The sequence below is a fragment of the Quercus lobata genome, chromosome 3, assembly GCF_001633185.2.
Source record: "Quercus lobata isolate SW786 chromosome 3, ValleyOak3.0 Primary Assembly, whole genome shotgun sequence".
NCBI lineage: Eukaryota > Viridiplantae > Streptophyta > Magnoliopsida > Fagales > Fagaceae > Quercus > Quercus lobata.
The window spans coordinates 2613963-2632478 of NC_044906.1; the positions used below are offsets into that span (position 1 = coordinate 2613963).

Here is an 18516-nt window from a genome sequence, read left to right on the forward strand (position 1 = left end):
AATGAAAAAAAAAAAAAAAAAAAATCAATAGTTACAACAAGAAAAAATGAGATTTGAAATATAAATGTTTATATTAGAAATGTTACGTAGTGCCTACCAATTAAGTCACAAAACTTTTAATATACATATCAGTCTCATTGCACACACCTTGATCGTGCAATTACGCTTTTTTTTTTGTTGTCCTTTTCTTTAAAAAGAGGTTTTACGGTTCAAAATATGATTTTGGAAAATTATGGGGTCAAAATATGATTTTGGGAAATCGTGGGGTTAAAATGCAATTTTGGAAAGCTTTGGGGTCAAACAATATATTGAAAAATTTTTGGGTTCAAATTGCAAATTCGGGAAGTTTTTGGTAAATATTTAATTTTAGAAACTTTTTGGGATCAAAATGCAATTTTGGAAAGGTTTTGGGGGCCAAAATGTAATTTGGTGAAAGTTTTGAGGTCAAAATATAGTTTGGAAAAGTTTTGGGTCAATAAATTTTTAGAAAAGTTTTGGGTTCAAATTGCAATTTTGGGAAAAGCTTTGGGGACAAAAGTAATTTTGGGAAGATTTTGGGGTCGAAATGCTAATTTGTAAAATTGTGGTGGTTAAAATATAAATGTGAAAAAATAGTACGATGGCATTTAAGCAAATAAAGGCAAAACATACTATTGGACTTTTATATATATATATATATATATATATATATTTTTTTTTTTTGAAATTGCATATTTTAGATGTTTATTTACTCAAGCTTTTTACTCTTATGGTAATCTAAGGTTTATGGTACTAACTAGAGAGCCTAGCACCCTTAAACCCTACTACTCTTGAGAAGTGGAAATGAAAAATAAAGATGCATAAATAAAACGGCATAATATTTAAAGAATTGAATGTAAATGAATAAAGACAGAACAATAATGAAAAATGCTTGAAATTAAAGGAATTTAAGAATAAGACAATAATGTTAAGTGCTTGAAAGTAAAGGAATTTAAAGACAAGACAATAAAGTAAATGAATTTGAAGACATGACAATAAAATAAAGTGCTTGGAAAGTAAAGGAGTTTAAAGGCAAGACAAAAATATAAAGGTTTATTAAAAATTCTTTTTTAGAAATTTTTCCTAAATAAGCACTAATTTTGTCGCATCTAAGCTTACTGGATTTTTTCCATAATGAGAAATGGGAGTCTTAGATAACTCTACCATTTCTAGGAAACATACCTATATTGTGCCTAGAAACAAAATTTAAATCCCATTTAGGAAAAACTCATCTATGGTAAGGCCTCATTTTCCTACTAAGTATGGCCAATGCACGAGAACAAAGCCTTTGCATACCTTTTAGTTAGGAATGTGAAGAGATGTTGAATTGTTTTTTCAAGTGAGAAGACAACCAAAGGAAAAAGGGGTAAAAAAAAAGAAAACATTTTTTTAGGGGTAGAGAAGGCAATAAAAATCGTAGTAAATAAAGAGTGCAGTATGTAAAGAACAATAAAATAAATGGACAATATAGTAACGCATTTTATATATTTAATATATGGATTGTTGTCATGATGCTAGTGCCCACATTGTTTATGTGTAAGCTTATACATGTGTATATAAGCTCTTGGGCACTCTCTCATTGTAAGCCAATTTTCAAAGGTGAGTTCTACCCATGGGTTCCTAACATTTTGTATCAAAGACAATCACCACTCCGAGTAATCGGATGTAGCTCATTGAGTATTGGATCAAATGAGTTGCAGTTTTATGGTCAGATCTTGGAGGGGGCAACCTAAAGGCCAGCTTAAGAAAACTAATAGGTGAGTTGAGCTGCCACAACGAGAAAGGGTTACCACCAGGTTAGTGTTGCTAAAGTGAGACATCGTGAATGTTGGCTGCAAAGCGTAGTGGTATCTTATAATTCTAATGTCCAACATTGCTTAAGTGTAATCTTAAACATGTGTATATAAGATCTTGGACACCCTTCCCTTGTAAGTCGGTTTTCAAGGATGAGTTTTAACTATGGGTTCTTAACATCAGGTCACAAAAGAAAGAGAAAAAAAACAAGAATAGCCATGGGAAAAGCTATTCTAACATTATAACATTATGTTAGAGAATTGAAAGTGTTTTACTTTTGGTTGATTTTATAACATTATGCCACATATGATTTTAAAGTCTTATAATTTTACACATATATATAATTTTAATTTTATTATATATTTAAACATTTCATTAGAATTTTGCTACATTATATTTTATTTAAATAGTAAAATTTATAATGTCATATACATACATAATCATTATAAATTATTAATGTTATGATATATAAATCTATATACAAACACATTCATAATAAATATCAATTACTAATTTTCATAATTATCAAATTTCATATTTAATCGGAAAATACATAAAATAAATATATTGGTTAGGTTTAGCTCACAATAGTAGATCCTTGAAGCAATTTGTGCTATGATGGACCACACCCTAGTTGTATTTTACTATTAGGCTACTTTGAATTAAGCCTAGTTGAGAAGGCTTTCAAACAGCCGAGCTTTCCTTCTGAAGTCCGAACAAGACCTTTGTTTCCGCCCCTCCATTCTAATTCATGCCCTTGTTTTAGTGGGTCTTTCATGATAAGGGAATATTCAGTTTGATAGTAGGTCCCTCCACCCATGAATTTAGGGTGGTTTCTTAGGTCTTGTCCGTTGTTCCATTGTGTCTTGTCACGTATCGAAGTGGGGCCCCAATTTCTGTTGTTGAGGTGACACCCTTGTAACTTGTGCCCGACACCAAATTCTGTGTTCAGTGGGCGGATTCCCTTAAAACATTGCTTTATATCCTCGGCTTATATGGACGCTTGTTGGAAAGATTTTTTGAGGTGGGATCCTTCACCTAGTATGCTTCACTATCTACTCGGCTAGCATGAGCCTATCTTGGGCCAAGACAATCCCGAATGGGCCTAAATAGTTCAATGGATGGGCCCACTCTTTACGGCCCACCCACAATATATAATAATATTAGTATTATTCCCATCCATATGTATGACTTAATGAAAAATTTGACGAGATTAAAAAAATTATACTAAAAATTAGGAAATATATATTAATTATTGTTACAAACGGATACACACTTTATGTGAATCGGTAGAAATTAAATAAAACTGCTAATATTCAAAATACAAATTAAAAACAATAGGGAAAAGGGAACAATATGAATAAATCCTACTAAAATATCATTTTATTTAGATGCATAATTATAGTTGAAAAAAGCACAGTTATGTTTATAAAATTATATTATATGTACTTTATTTGAGAAACAATAATTATATTTTTTTAGAAGAAATAAGTATGCTTATAATTATTAACTTAGCCAAGACTTAATGTGGTGTATCAAAATGATCCAGAAAAAATAATAAAGCATACTTGCATGGGATAAGTACTTGTCCACCGTTGCTACAATAGCAATGGAAGCCTCTTGAGATATAGAATCGATGTAACGCTCATAAAAGCTACTTAAAATAATTAAAGGTTCAATAAAAATTAAAGAAGAAGTGATCAAGTGTAAATAATTATCTCACGAAAATAAGGGGTAAGAGTTTTGCTTAGAATCAACCTTAGAACGATATATGATAACTCCAATTTTTTTTGAGAAAGTGATAATTCCGAGTTATTAAATATTAGCTTTGATACCATATTAAGTATGCTAAAATAGATGTAGATGAGAAAGTATAAAATTGAGTAATGCTAAAGATTTTTGACCATGAAGGATTGGCTCAAGCATTTTGTTGAACACTTTAAGGTGATGGATTGGCCTTTATTCTCTTCTCATGCCATGAAAAACTATTTGAGCTTATTGGTTTCTATTTGTTCGTTCAGACCCCTTAAAGTAGATTTTTTTACCTAATTTATTAACCAAGCGATTACTTAGATGAATTTTCAGATTTAGGTTAAACACAAATAAATCATATCATGCAAATATGCGAAAAAGTAAATAATACCATGATACGATGACTTTGAAAAACTAATGAAACTAACAGTTTCAAGGTAAAACCTTGGGGAGGATTTGACCTAACTATCCTCAAGGTAAAGTAAATCCACTATAAGAGAATTAAAGTTTTTACAATCAGATTTAACCTTAAATCTATTGCTACCTCATGTAGCAACTTATTGACACAACCATGTGCAAGCTCCGAATCTACGGACTCATTTTTTTCTTGGATTTACACCAACACAAACCGCCTTTTTGACTTTGAGAGCCCACTCAAAAGTTTCAAATCACCTTTAGTAATGATCTTGATGCAACAACTATGTTCTACTAACACTTGATTGTAGTTTTAGCTCTGGTAGATTCTTGTGTAGTTAGAAGGTTCAAAACCTCTTAGATCTCACAAAGAATAACACACAAATTTTCTAAAAGTCTTCAAAACGTGCCTAGGGTTTCCATTTTATATGTGGAGAAGTTTAGATGAAACCCTAAACGTTTCTACGGGCTTGGGCCTGTTTAAAAATCTACAGAAAAAATTGGACTCTCGATTTTTGATCGGTCGAGCCTAATTCTCGATCGATCGAGCAAGGCAGAACCACACTCTCTTTTTCTACAATCAGCTGGACTTGAACCTGGAAATAACCACTTTTAAGCATTGCCTAAAAACCTAGACTATGTTTTGTTCTCGGTTTGCCAACATAATACAAACATAATTCTAAATATTTAAATCTAAATCTTTTGAACCTAACAGTATCCATTATTTATTTCAAGCATTCCATCATTAAAAAAAAAAAAAAAAAAAAAACGTATTTTGTAAAAGGGCGAAGAATAGAGAGTAAAAAGAAGAAAGCTAGAGATAGACCTAGTGAGGCCAACCATGACAACCAAAAAGGCAGCCACACCCTCTGCCACAACTAGGCTTGTGGTAGGATTTGCTAGGCGGTAGTACTAAGGCAGCCATTCAAGTGGGGTTGTTTAGCCTCGGGGTGCTGGGGGCTGAAACTATTGCCAAAGAAGAGGATGGATGGTGGATTGGGGAATGGAGATAGAGGAGAAGACGGTTAGGCCTGTTCAGGATCCAATCGGCACTGATGCAACCAGCCGATGCTGAACCGATCTGACCGCTACAAAGCTCCATCGTAGGTGTCTGGCGTGGTGGGCGGAGGGATTTAGGCATACTGATGACGGCCAGTGCAGCAATTGGTAGCTATTTTACACTTCGACGAGAAACTGCATTGCATGGAGTATGTGTGTGTGTGTGTGTATATATATATATGCACTATAATTTAACACATGTATGATCTATTGTGTTTTAGTAGAAAGAATGCAAGACAGCTATTCAAAAAAAATAAAAAATAAAGATAAAAAAAAATGCAAGAGAGTTAGTTTGAGAGAAGCATGGAAAAAGGAAGTATGGTGCTAGAGAAAGTGAGAAACGGGAGATGTTGGGTTAAGAACATTAGGGCTTTTTTTTTTTTATATGTATTCTTAACTTGATACCAAAATGACGCGTTTTGAGCTTGATATTAATTTTAATACAAGTTCCAAAACTACGTTGTTTTGGTATCACCTTTAAAAAAAAAAAAAAAAAAAAAAAAATCAAAACTACAACTTTTTAATTTAAACCCTAAAATTAATAGATACCTAGCTCTCACTTTCTCATTAGTTGCCCAGCCTCTCCCTCTCCCATGAACGTCTCCTCCTCGCCTCTCTCATTCTCTCTCCTTACTCTCTACCTCCGCCACTACTGCTTGCTGCCATCGTATTATGCCCCTTGAAGCTACAATTCTTGGAGTTTCGCTTTTTCCTCTATCCTTTTTGTTATTCTCAGGAAGTTTTATAGAAGATTTTGAATTTTATGATCCTCCTTACAATGCTTTCATTGAGGTTTGTTTATGTATTTTATTTTCAATAGTTTTGATTTATCTTTTATGGATTTGGTTTAGTTTTTTATTTTTTAAATGGGTTTTTTTGTGATTTGAAATTGAATATTTTGGAGAGAAAGATTGTGAATTTGTTTGTATTTGTGTGTTTTCCTTTGTTTCCTTTTCTTTTTATGGAATATTTGAATTTTTGAATGATTATGATGGGGCTTAGGTTGTTAACTGTATTATGTTTGATTCCTAAGAAAATAGAGGAATTAACCGAACTAACCGCTTTGAACCGGAATGGTTCACCGCACCCAATGTAGACCGGTGCCAAACCCTTCATAGATGAGATGCAGTCAAGCATGAGAGTAAACCGCACCCTATAGGTGTGGTGTGAAAAACCCTCTAATAACCGACCGCACCGCACCATGTACAGGCCTAAAGACGGTGGTGATTGAACATGATGGTGGGAGATGGGGCTCCATAGTGGCTAGGTTGTGGTTTTCGATCATCCTTGCTAGAGAGAGATAGTCTGCATTAGTAAGTGAGAGAGAGAGAGAGAGAGAGAGAGGAGGGGGGAGTCGAAGTATCGAAGAACGATTCAGGTAAAATAGAGTAATGCTAGGTGTTGGGTTAAGATAATTTGACCTCGGTTAATTAATTCAATTACCCAAGTTGATTAATTATGTCAAATTACATGCAAATCATAAAGCACCAATAAATCTCCAAATAAACTAAATGCAATCGAAATTAAATTGACATTGTGATTTGTTGACAAATAGGGAAAACATTTCGTAAAGTAAAAACCCCACCGGATGAATTTAATGTCACTACTCCCAAGAATCCACTAATCAATAATCAAACGGTTACAAGTGTAAAGAATCTTACCACTACCCTTTTGCATGGATCCTAGTATATGACTAACCCCAGCAACTTGAATGATTGTTATTGGTTGCAAAGTTCTTCACTTCATAATTGATGAAGATTAGGACGCACTTGGTTACAAAATCTTATGGTGTACAAATATAGTAGCTTCTTACAAAGAAAATTAAACTCTTGGTCTTTGTATTCGTGTGTGACGACTCTTAATATATGTCTAGGGTTGTGAGAAAAGATACCCTAAACAAATACATCAACATGGGCCAAAATTTAGATTTGGAATTTCTGAATTCGTAATGCTCAATAGATCGAGCTAGTGTCGAGCTGCCTAGTAAATCTCGATAGAACCTTTTAGTTGAGCTTCAGTAAAATAGCTCTTTTTCACTTATATCGTGGATCAATTTTCATATTTTTAATACAACTACTTGATATGTATCAAACCCAATTTAGATTTACCCAATTTACAAAACTATAAGCATAATTATGAGAGAAGTATAAAACAACAATCTCCATAACTATTACACAAAGAACTACATAAGCCTAACTAATACAATGAGCTCTTGAAAAACTTTGCAAGAAAAAAGATCATAGCATGAAAGACTTGTAATCTGTCTTAGCTGAAACATTTAAACACGATTTATCAAGGCATTGAATGTGAAATAGAGACAAGTTATATAAAAGAATAGACGTGAATAAAGAGAGAAAAGAAACAACACATCTGAGATAAATGTGAAACAACATACATCATCATATATATAGAGAGAAGTGCAACAATGAATGTAAAGGTCACAAGACCATGGTACATGGAATGAGAAAGATACATTAAAACCTCACTATATCTCTCAAAACACTCTTCCCTTAACTAGTGTATCTCTACTAGCTCTCCCCCTAACAATATGACTACTCTTTCATAACCAAAATTACTTCCCTTTTTTGTCACGGGTGACAAATGTTGAATCACTGAGTAACAATCAGTGATGCAAAACTGCTAGAAGCATCATCATCATCATCATCTTCACCATTAGAAGAGTCCTCAGCAGGCTCAGGAGAGGGAGAAGGAGCAAAACTGCTAAGATGAGACTGTTGACAAGCGATACAACCAATTCTAAAGTTCATCTGACACATCTCATTAGAAAGATGGTCAAGATGATTACTAAAATCAGCATGCATGTGTTGAAACTGATACAAAATGGCGGTAAGAGAAGCCTTTACTCCAGAGGAGGAAGATGGAGTAGAAGATGAAGAGGATCGAGAGGCATAGGCAGCATCCTCAGTAACACGAAAAGTAGCCTCCTCCTACTAGGCTAGAGTAGGCTCCACACGAGGCTACTTGGTAGCTAGCTGTGCATCACTCCTCTGTATAGATTCCTTACTAATAGCACCCATGGAGTAAAAAAAAGGGGAAGAAGGAATGGTGACGTGCAAGTGTGTGAGGATGCATGTGATAGCTGAAGGAAAGATTAGTTAATCACGTGTGGTAGCGTCTCTATTGATATCTATAATAGATACTATCATATGTGAAGAAAAATCTATAGAAAGATTCTCCAAGAGAAAGAAGAAAACGAGCAGGAGGCTCAATGATAGTGTTATAGTGTGAGCGTGGTGTGAGAACAAAGGTCATCATCATATTAAGGATCCTTGGACCCTTAGCAAACTTGGTTGTGGAGAAATTAAGAGTATCTACCCACACCATGGCTTTCTCACAGAATAGTGAGGCCAGCTCGTCACGAGAGATAGTACGTAGATGAGGCTGAAAACACTGTTGCAAAATAATTTTTAAGTATGTGACCTATTTTTAGTGAAAAAGTTGCTGAAAAGTGAAGTTTGTGGATCCTGTGAGCAGTGCACAGTATACACTGTTCACGAGAAAAGTCAACAATCACGGCTTTAAAAAAATAAAAAATAAAAAAAATAAACACAGACAAAGACGTGGGAAGCGCAAAACGTGCTTCCCAAACGCACACGTAGTATACCGGAAAGGAACTCCGGAGTAAACAGATGTATCAATGGCATGTATGTTGGAGTAGAACTCCTATATAAACATGTTTGGACACCTCAAGTGTTTCTCATAAAGAGATTCCCAACCCCTAGAGCTAAATGCACTAGAAAGAGGCGCGTCTGGAAAATTAGACAAAATGACCTGGCGTTCAAAATGAAACGCCTGGTCATTGAAGTTCTCAATGAAAGCCTTTTGTGTGTTTGTATCACAGAACCAAATTCTATAAGGAACAAAGGGAAGAGAAGAAGAACATGAAGAACCCTGATGAGAGATTGATTTCTTTGAAGGAGTAGATTTCTTGGGTACCATAGACAGAGAATCTATAAAGAAGTACAAGAGAAGAGAACACAACAAAAGAAATGCTCAGTAAGGAAGGAAGAAAGAAGTGCAATGCATGGAAATGCATGAACATGTAACATGTAAAAACAAATTGCATCATGGGCAAAAACCCAATCCAAACAACAACACTCACAATTTATAATCAGTCACACAGTCCTAGAATGCATGAAACATTGTTATACAGATAGAGAATGCAATGCATGAGCATGTGATAACTAATCAATAAAACCCAACCCAAAAATTTTCACAAAAACTCAATTACCCCAAAAATTTTCACAAAAACTCAATTACCCCAAAAATTTCCCAAAAAACCAAAAATCTCGGTCTAAAATGTATGAAATGCTTGAAGAATAAGAAAAAGAAGAGATTAAGAGCATATATGAAAGGATTGAAGCTTGTTTTAAACCAAAACCTCGAGGGAATTGAAGATTTTAGTGAAAATGGAGAGGTTTGGATCGAGAGAAAAGAGAGAGAGATCGAAATATTTGAGTGAGAAGTGAACCGGGTCGAACCTCAAGTATATATAGAAACAGGCACCTCAATAGATCGAGAAAGTATCGAAGAGGTATCAAGAACAAAATCTCGATAGATTGAGAGGTATCGAGGAGGTATCAATGCCAAAATAGCTTCGATAGATTGAAGAGGTGTCGAGCTTCTATCAAGTAGACAGAGACTTCTGGAAAAAAAGGCTCGATGGATCAAGCTATCTATCGAGGGGTATCAAAAAAAAAATCCCATAAATTCTCAATAGAAGAGGGTTGTATTGAGCTACTATTGAGCTACTATCAAGCTTCATTCGAGCATCCAGAAACAAGGTTTTTCAAGGAAGAAAAACAAAATGAGATGAATGCAACCAAGATAGACACTAAACCAAACAACAAAGAATCATGTTAAGCACTCAAACACATCAACAACTCTAGATGCAAAGTACTCCTAGATCAAAACACACACTAAATAAGTCTAATCAATTTTATTTTTAATAACAAGTTAAGACAGTTTAGGAAGTATATACTACCACATGTATTCCTTGTGATGGCCAAATCACATTTTACCTGTACAATAGTATCAAGAGTAGTACAGAGTATGTATGTTGTGTGTGAAACTTTTGCAAGAAGCATAAGGGCCTATTTGGTTTGATGAGTTTTGAGTTATATAACTTAGTTTTCATCATCCAAAACTCAAAAATTGTGGGACCCACTTAAAAGTATGTTGTTTGGTTTAGTTTTTGAGTTGAGTTTCTATAACTCAAAACTTAAAAGAATGAGTTAGAGTGATGACAACTGAAAACAAGTTTGAGGAGTTTCCATAATTTGGAAACTGAGATACAAGGGCATTATTGTAAATATATAGTGTTATGTGGGACCCATGGTCAAAGCACATGTGTTCCACCACACTTTTTCTCTTTTTCATGTTCACTTTTTATCTCCCAACATACTAAAGTGATGTCGGATGCTTTCTTCTTTTTTCTTTTACTTCTTTCTTTTTCTTTCATTTTTTCTCTTTTGTTTCTTGTCTTCTTCAAGTTGGGTTTTTGCTCTTAGTTTCTTCTCTCTTTTCTTTTTTCTTTTCTCTCTTTCTTTATTCTTCACTATGGTTTCTTCTCTAAGCTGCTTCTTCTTCTTCTTTTTTTTCTTCTTTTTTTCTTCACGCAGTGATGGCAAAGATGGCTGAGTTTGTGGGTTTTATGGGGTAATTTGTTGTGGTGTATTTTATTTTATTTTATTTTATTTTTTCTTAGCTTCTTCTTCTTCTTTATTTCTTTCTCATTTTATTTTTATATATAAGAATTTGTTATGGTGTTGAAGATTTTGGTGATGTGAATGGATCTTGGATGAGTTTGATTTTTTGTGATTTCTACGGTGGTGGGTTTGGAACCAAACAAAAATTGGATAGAGTTAAAGAAAAACTAGAGATAGAGATATTAGATATGGGAACTGAGTTTGAGTGATTAGAAATGAGATATGAGAACTTAGTATTGAGTTAGGAGCAAACCAAACAGATCCTAAGTGTCTCATTATATGAAGAGTAATGATATAAGAGAATCAAATACATCTATACACAATCATAATTGTTTGATGGGGATCATTACCTTTGAGGTACATCATATAACTTCCACATCTTTTAGAAACACACGTGCAACAATATTTAAAAGCATTTTGATTCTTTTTGCTTTTCATGTTCTTTGCATATTTTTCTTTAAAGCATAAATTGGCATAACATGTATGGGTATATAAGAAAAAAATAGTTACCTAATTATGTAGGCCAAAGATCTTGTTTTTGCTGTACAAGTGCTGCACCTTACCGAGCACGGCTTTTATGAATTGCACACAGAAGTTTTATGATTGAAGAGTTTTAGTGATGAGATGGTTATTTATACATTTCTGTTAGGATTTTTTAGTCATTCCCTTCAAAAAGAGTGATAAAGATATGAATGATAAAAGATTAACTAAATCATACAAATCAGATAAATGAGCCACAAAGCTTACATTACTTAGTTGTGCATGAAGATGCTCATCTAAGCTATAAAAGATACAAATTTAAGAAACTTTATTTTAATGGCCATCCAAGGTACACAAGTACCAGTATACCCAAACACACTGTTTTTATATTTTTCAGATTTTTCCCTTTTTCTATTAAAAACCAACAGAAAAAAAAAGGAAGCAAATGCTAATGCATGAAAGAGGGAGAAAGGAATCATGCTAAGGAAATAACATCAATGTTTTGGCGTAAGAACTCAAACCAACAACCATCCAATGGTTTTGTGATAAGATCAACCTTTTGATCATCAGTGTTGATAAACTCAAGGATGAGAGTGACATCTTCACCTAATGTACAAATGAAGTGATGTCGGATTTCAATGTGTTTAGTTTGAGAATGTTGAACAGGAGTTTTTGAGATATTAATGGCATTAGTATTGTCATAATATATAGTGAGATGTTTTTGACAAATACCATAATCAAGAAGTTTTTGCATCCAAAAAAGTTGAGTGCAGCAACTACTAGCAGCAATGTATTCAGCCTCAGAAGTGGAGAGAGATATGGAGTTCTACTTCTTACTCATCCAAGAAACAAGATTATTTCCTAAGTAAAAACTCCCACCAGAAGTATTCTTACGATCATCAGCATTACTAGCCCAATCAGCGTCAGAGTACCCAGCAAAAATATCATTAATTAGTGTCCTTATCATAGTAGACACCATAGTTACTTGTAGATTAACATATTTTATGATATGCTTGACAGCTGTAACATGAGATTATTTTGGGTTGGCTTGGTAATGAGCCCAAACCCCCCGCACTATAGCTAATGTCAGGTCTACTAGCAGTAAGGTAAAGCAAACTACCTATCATGCTCCTATAAAGCGTAGGATCCACATTTTTTCCTAACAAGTCAACAGTGAGTTTAATATTCAGGCTCATGGGAGTTCTAACCGAGCTTGCAGACTCTAATCCAGACTTCATTACAAGATTATTAGCTTATTTAGATTGAGAGATGAAAATACTTGAGTCGTTTTGCCAAATTTGAAGGCCAAGGAAGTAATTCAACTCTCCAATCATGCTCATCTCAAATTTTGTCTGCATCATTCTAGAGAAAGAGTGTGCTAGATCGTCTTTTGTAGATCCAAAGATGATGCTGTCAACATATACTTGAGCTACAACCAACTCTCCATCTACCATCTTGTTGAACAAGGTTCGATTTGTTTGTCCCCTTGAGAATCCATTTGCCACCAAGTAATTTGTGAGGCGATCATACCATGCCATTGATGCTTGCTTTAGGCCAAACAATGCCTTCTTCAACTAGAGCACATGATTGGGATAATGTGGATCAACAAATCCCTTTGGTTGTGACACTGATTTCCTCCTGGAGAAAACCACTTAGGAAAGCACTCTAGACATCCATTTGGTATAATTTGAAATTTAGATGACAAGCTAGAGCAAGTGGCATCCGGATGGATTCAATACGAGCCACTAGTGCAAACGTTTCTTCAAAATCAACCCCTTCAACTTAAGTGTATCCTTGAGCAACAAGTCTAGCTTTATTTCTGATGACATTTTTTTCCTCATCAGTCTTGTTATGAAAGACCCATTTTTTGCTAATGATGTTCACCCCTTCTGGTCTTGGCACGAGTCTAGACATCATTCCTGTAAAACTAAAGTAGCTCATCATGCATAGCTTTAACCCAACTTTCGTCTTGAAGTGTTTCCTCTACCTTTGTAGGTTCAACTTGAGATAAATAGCATGAATAAGACACAAAATTAGCCACATATTTATCAACTGTAAGTTTTTTCATATTTCCAACAATTGTTTCTTAAGGATGATTCAATCTAACTCTAGATGAAGGTTCTCTTTCGATGTGGCCAATTGGTGGAGGAGGAGAGGTTAGTTCTTAAGTAATCTTAGCATGACTGCTATCAGATGATTAATCAGCATTTGGTATAGGAGGAGGAGAAGGATCTTCTTCTTCATCAATCACGACATTCACAGTTTCCATGACTTTACTAGTCCTTTTGTTCTAAATCTTGTAGGCCTAGCTGAAGGATGAATAACCAAGAAAGACACCTTTATCACTTCGATGTCAAACTTTCCCACATTTTCTCTATCTTTCAAGATGAAGCAAGTACTACCAAATATTTTGAAATATTTTACATTTGCCCTTTTTCCTTTCCATAATTCATAGGGAGTTTTCTCTGTTCTTGGTCTGAAGTAGACCATGTTTATAGTGTGATAGGTAGTGTTCACAGCTTCCCCCCACAGATATTTTGCAACATCCTTGTTGTGCATCATAGCCCAGACCATCTCTTGGATGGTTCAGTTCTTCCTTCCACTACTCCATTTTGTTGAGGAGTAATTGGAGCTGAGAATTCCTAAGCTATCCCAACTTCAGTGCAGAATTGTTCCTACTGAGAGTTCTCAAACTCTTTTCCATGATCACTCCGAAGACGATTTTTGCATACTCCCTTTTCATTCTGTAATCTTTTGCACAAGATTTCTATTTGTTGAGGTGCTTTAGACTTGGACCTAAGCAAAATTGCCTATGTAAATTTGGTGAAGTCGTCTTCCACAACCGTGATATATCTCTTGCCTCCTAGAGATTCTGTTCTAGTAGGACCCATGAGATCAATGTGAAGGAGCTCAAGTGGTCTTGATGTGGTAGTGGTTAATGTTGCCTGATGATGAGTTCTTGTTTGCTTTCTGAGTTAACATGGTCCATACACGGTATTGTCAACTTTAGCCATCTTGGGAATGCCCAGCACTGCTTCCTTCTTTGATATGATAGACAGTTGTTTGTAGCTTGCGCGTCTCATCCTTTGATGCCATAATTCTTCATTAGGCATCCGAATACTATTGAAAACTATCTCGGTGTCTAGAACGAAACTGTAGCAATTATCCAAAGTACGAACTCCACCAATAAGCTGTTCACCTAGTTCATTAAGTACTAGACATCTTCCTTTGAAAAACAGCACCATGAAGTCTTGATCACAAATTTGACTTATGCTCAATAGATTTACTCTCAATCCTTCAATGTATAGCACATTTGCAATGTTAGGTAATCTTGGTAAGGAAATAATTCATTTCCCCTTTATTTGGGATTCGCTTCCATCTCCAAATATAACATTGCCACCCCTTTTTGGCTCAATAGTTTTGAAGAGAAAACGGTCCCCAGTCATATGTCTTGAACATCCACTGTCTAGATACCACAGACATGTATTCATCACCTTAAAAGTAGTATGCATCATAAAGCACACTTCATGCTTATCAGTCATGTTATATGGCAGAGTTCTTTCTTTGTGACCTCTGTTGGACAACCTTAATCGTGCCTTCATCTTTCTTTTACCTAAAGCAGTCTAGTCTTCTTTTACATTTGTTAAGAATTAATATTTCTTTCACTTGAGCTAAATTCATCAACACATCCATATGCAAGCCTTTGTCAATTAGCATAGATATCAGTCTCAAATAAAATTCAAACTTACGTGTCCTAAGATACTGAAACACATCATTTTTAGAAACACAAGAGGTATTATAAAAAGACTTGTTCATGTAATTTGTATCCATGACAATAGGGGTCAATGGATCACACAGAAAATATTAAAACCTAATCAGAGTATGCCCACTTTGATACTACTTGTTGGTTTCAGATAGCTTGGCCTTAGTTAATTAATTTGATTACCTAAGTTGATTAACTAGGTCAAATTACATGCAAATCGTGGAGGCACTAATAAATCACCAAATAAACTAAATACAGTGGAAACTAAATTGATTCGGTGATTTGTTGACAAATTAAGAAAAACTTTTGCAAGGCCCTACCAGGTGAAGTTAAGGTCACCACTCATAAAAATTCACTAGTCAATAATCAAGCGGTGATTTAGGGTTCATGTTTTTTTTTTTTTTTTTTTTTGCCCTTAAATTAAAATGATAATGACAATTAATAGTTGTATAAAACACAAAAGGGCCTGTGTTGAGTATTTGAATATGAAAGCTTTTCTTGTCCAAAATTATGACATGCTTGGTGTGTAATAGAAAAGTATATGTAGGGGTGGCAGTTCATGTAATCGTACTCGCATGTCGACTCATGAGTATTTGACTATGTGGGTAACCCAATATGTTTATTAAATGGGTTAGAATTACTCAGCACTAACATGATTTGTTTATTAAACGGGTCAGTCATGTCGACCTATTTATTAGATTTTATCAATGCAAAAAAAAAAAAAAAAACAAATTTTAGTATTAACCCATTTGATTTGAATTATGAAAAACCAAAAAAGTTGATTTTTTAATATAAAATTCAGAACTAAGGAGTAATTGCATCACAAATAATCATTCAAAACTATAACATATTTCGATCACCAACGAACAATCACAATATGTCAAACAAAATAAACCACAACAACTATAAGTTTATATACCTAGGGTTTTGAAGGGTATATTGGTAAAATGACAATTTGCTAAATGGGTCAAACGGGTTCTATGATTTGGACAAGAACATGACATATTTATTAAACGGGTTATTCGTGTCAACCCGAATATGACGTGAACTAGTTAAAATTTCAACCCATAACCTATTAACTTCGTGTTTTTTCATGTTCATGGGTTATGTCGGATTTTGCCACCCCTATAATTTTGTGTCAAAAAAAAAAAAAAAAAAGAGGGAAGAAGATAAAAACACAATACTCACAAACTCGAGTACCAAGAATGGGGGAGGGACTTGTTTTATGGGTTTCTTGCCTCTAATTAGAATGGTTTAAATTTTGAAAGGGCATGGGACAAATTTGGACTCAAATAAATTAGTTACTGACACATTTTTCTTATTAATAATTTTTACAAAAATCTTATGTGTTGGTCCTTTCCCAATAACCTTGAGCTAGTTGGGCCTAGACTCCTAATTTACTTGTATTCTAGATTGGTGATATCACTGATGGTGTCTGAGCAGGACTTCCTTTTTTCCAGAATGGATTTTTCTCTCTTCTCTCATGTTTCTCGCCTCAATTTTTGTTCCAACCCCTTCCTTTGTTCCTCACTCCTCTATTTATACTCTTCCCTAAGTGGGATGGTCATGATGAGGAAATCACTGTTATGCTAGTGGGTCCCCTCCACCCAAAAGGAATAAGTGGCTTCTTTTATCTAAGTTACTGTTCCTGTGCATCGGGTAACATGTTAAAGGGGAGGGCTCGCCTTTCTGCTATCAAGGTGACTTCCTCGTAGCTTGTTCATGATGCCAAGTTTAGTTTGTTCGATCGACAAATTTCCCCAAGGCATTGTCCATTGTGCTCGACTAGTGCATGGACCACAGTTTGGATATCCTCCTAACCCTTGGGTCGTACGGACCCTTGCCAAGCTGAGGTCATCCTAGTGGCCACGTGGTCCAATTATGACTCAAGGAGTTTAGAGATTTTCTTATTATTTTAGAATTCTACATTGGCTAGAAAAATAATAAGAAGATGCACTAATCTTTTTATAACCGATAGTCTCACATTAAGAAGAAAAGTAGGGAGATGTCTCCTTACAATTGTAGAAGTGCATAGATACATCTATTGTATGCACGTGCATAACATATATACATCATATACTTACCTATCTATCTATTAATTATATATATATTAAAAGTTGGATCCTAACCCGGAGGATGCTTTCTTCGATTACACGTAAGGGTGTTCATGGTGTGGTTTTAAGTTATTTTAAGTATTGCACTTTGTGGTGTGATTTGGCCAAAACTATAACCGCACCACACCTTAGTCTTAGAGTCGCATGTGCAGTGCAGTGCAGTTCGGTTAGTTTTAGGATGGTATATTTTTCACTATGTCATGGCCAACTTCTAGTTTACTATTAATAACCATGACAATATGACAGTAAGTTTTAAAAAATATAACGTGTGTAACAAAGAAAGTAATACAAATTTATACCACCAAAAAAAAAAAAAAATCCATTATAGATTGAGAGTAAACAAAAGGTACCACAAATAAATAAAAAACAAAAACTTTTGAACTTTTGATTTTGTGAGAGTGAGAGTGAGAGTGTGAGATGGAGAAGTAAATGAATTTTTGAAGTTTTGATTTTATATTTAACCAAAACAAAATTGTTTTTAACTTGAAACTGGAATGAACTAGTACTAAACTGGCTACTTACTTCATATAATATTAAATCATTAATATATATTTAATTTTTTTTTTAAAATACATACACCCACATATATGAGTTTAGTGTAGTGCGGTTTTGTGTGGTTTTCTTATCATAAAACCGCAAATCGCACTGCACAGTATGGTGTGGTTACTCTATTTTACGTACAGGCGGTTTTGTCAATTTGGGTGTGGTCATGCAGTTTGAGGAATTTGGTAAACAACTACACGTGTTCGTTTTTCAGTGTACTACAGTTACATATGGCAATTTCCTACGTTTAATTGATATTATATGGACAAACATCAAACAATATCACATTTCAAACAATAATTTGTAGATGTCAATATATTTTCCATATATCATTAATAATTAATAAATAAAATTATATGTCCTTAAATGTTCACTATTAATTTCATTAATATTTTACCATATTTCCGGTGATTTGGGTTTTAATTGTCCTAGTTTAAAATAGATAGACAGATAACTATATGACATATGTACGTGTTGTGCACGTCCATACTATGGATGTATCTATGCATGTCTACAATTGTAAGGAGATATCTCTATACTTCTTTTCTTCTTCTGTTTTTTTTTTTTTTTTTTTTTTTTTTGGAGAAGGATACTTCTTTTCTTCTTAATGTGAGACTATCGGTTTTAATAAGATTAGTGTATCTTTTTATTATTTTTCTAGCCAATGTGGAATTACAAAATAATATAAAAATTTCTAAACTTCTCCTATCATGCATTGGATAACAATGGTATAAAATGTAAGATTTTTGTAAAAATTATTAGTAAGAAAAATGTGTAGGTAATTAATTTATTTGAGCCCAAATTTGTCCAATGCCCTTTTAAAATTTAAACCATTCTAATTAGAGGCAAA

General features: G+C 34.2%; 1 protein-coding gene across 7 annotated transcripts in view; it reads left to right on the plus strand.

The window, feature by feature from the left end:
* The window catches only part of LOC115981550, a 112801-nt gene that overhangs the window by 69414 nt on the left and 24871 nt on the right, over positions 1-18516 (plus strand). The window lies entirely within an intron of this gene.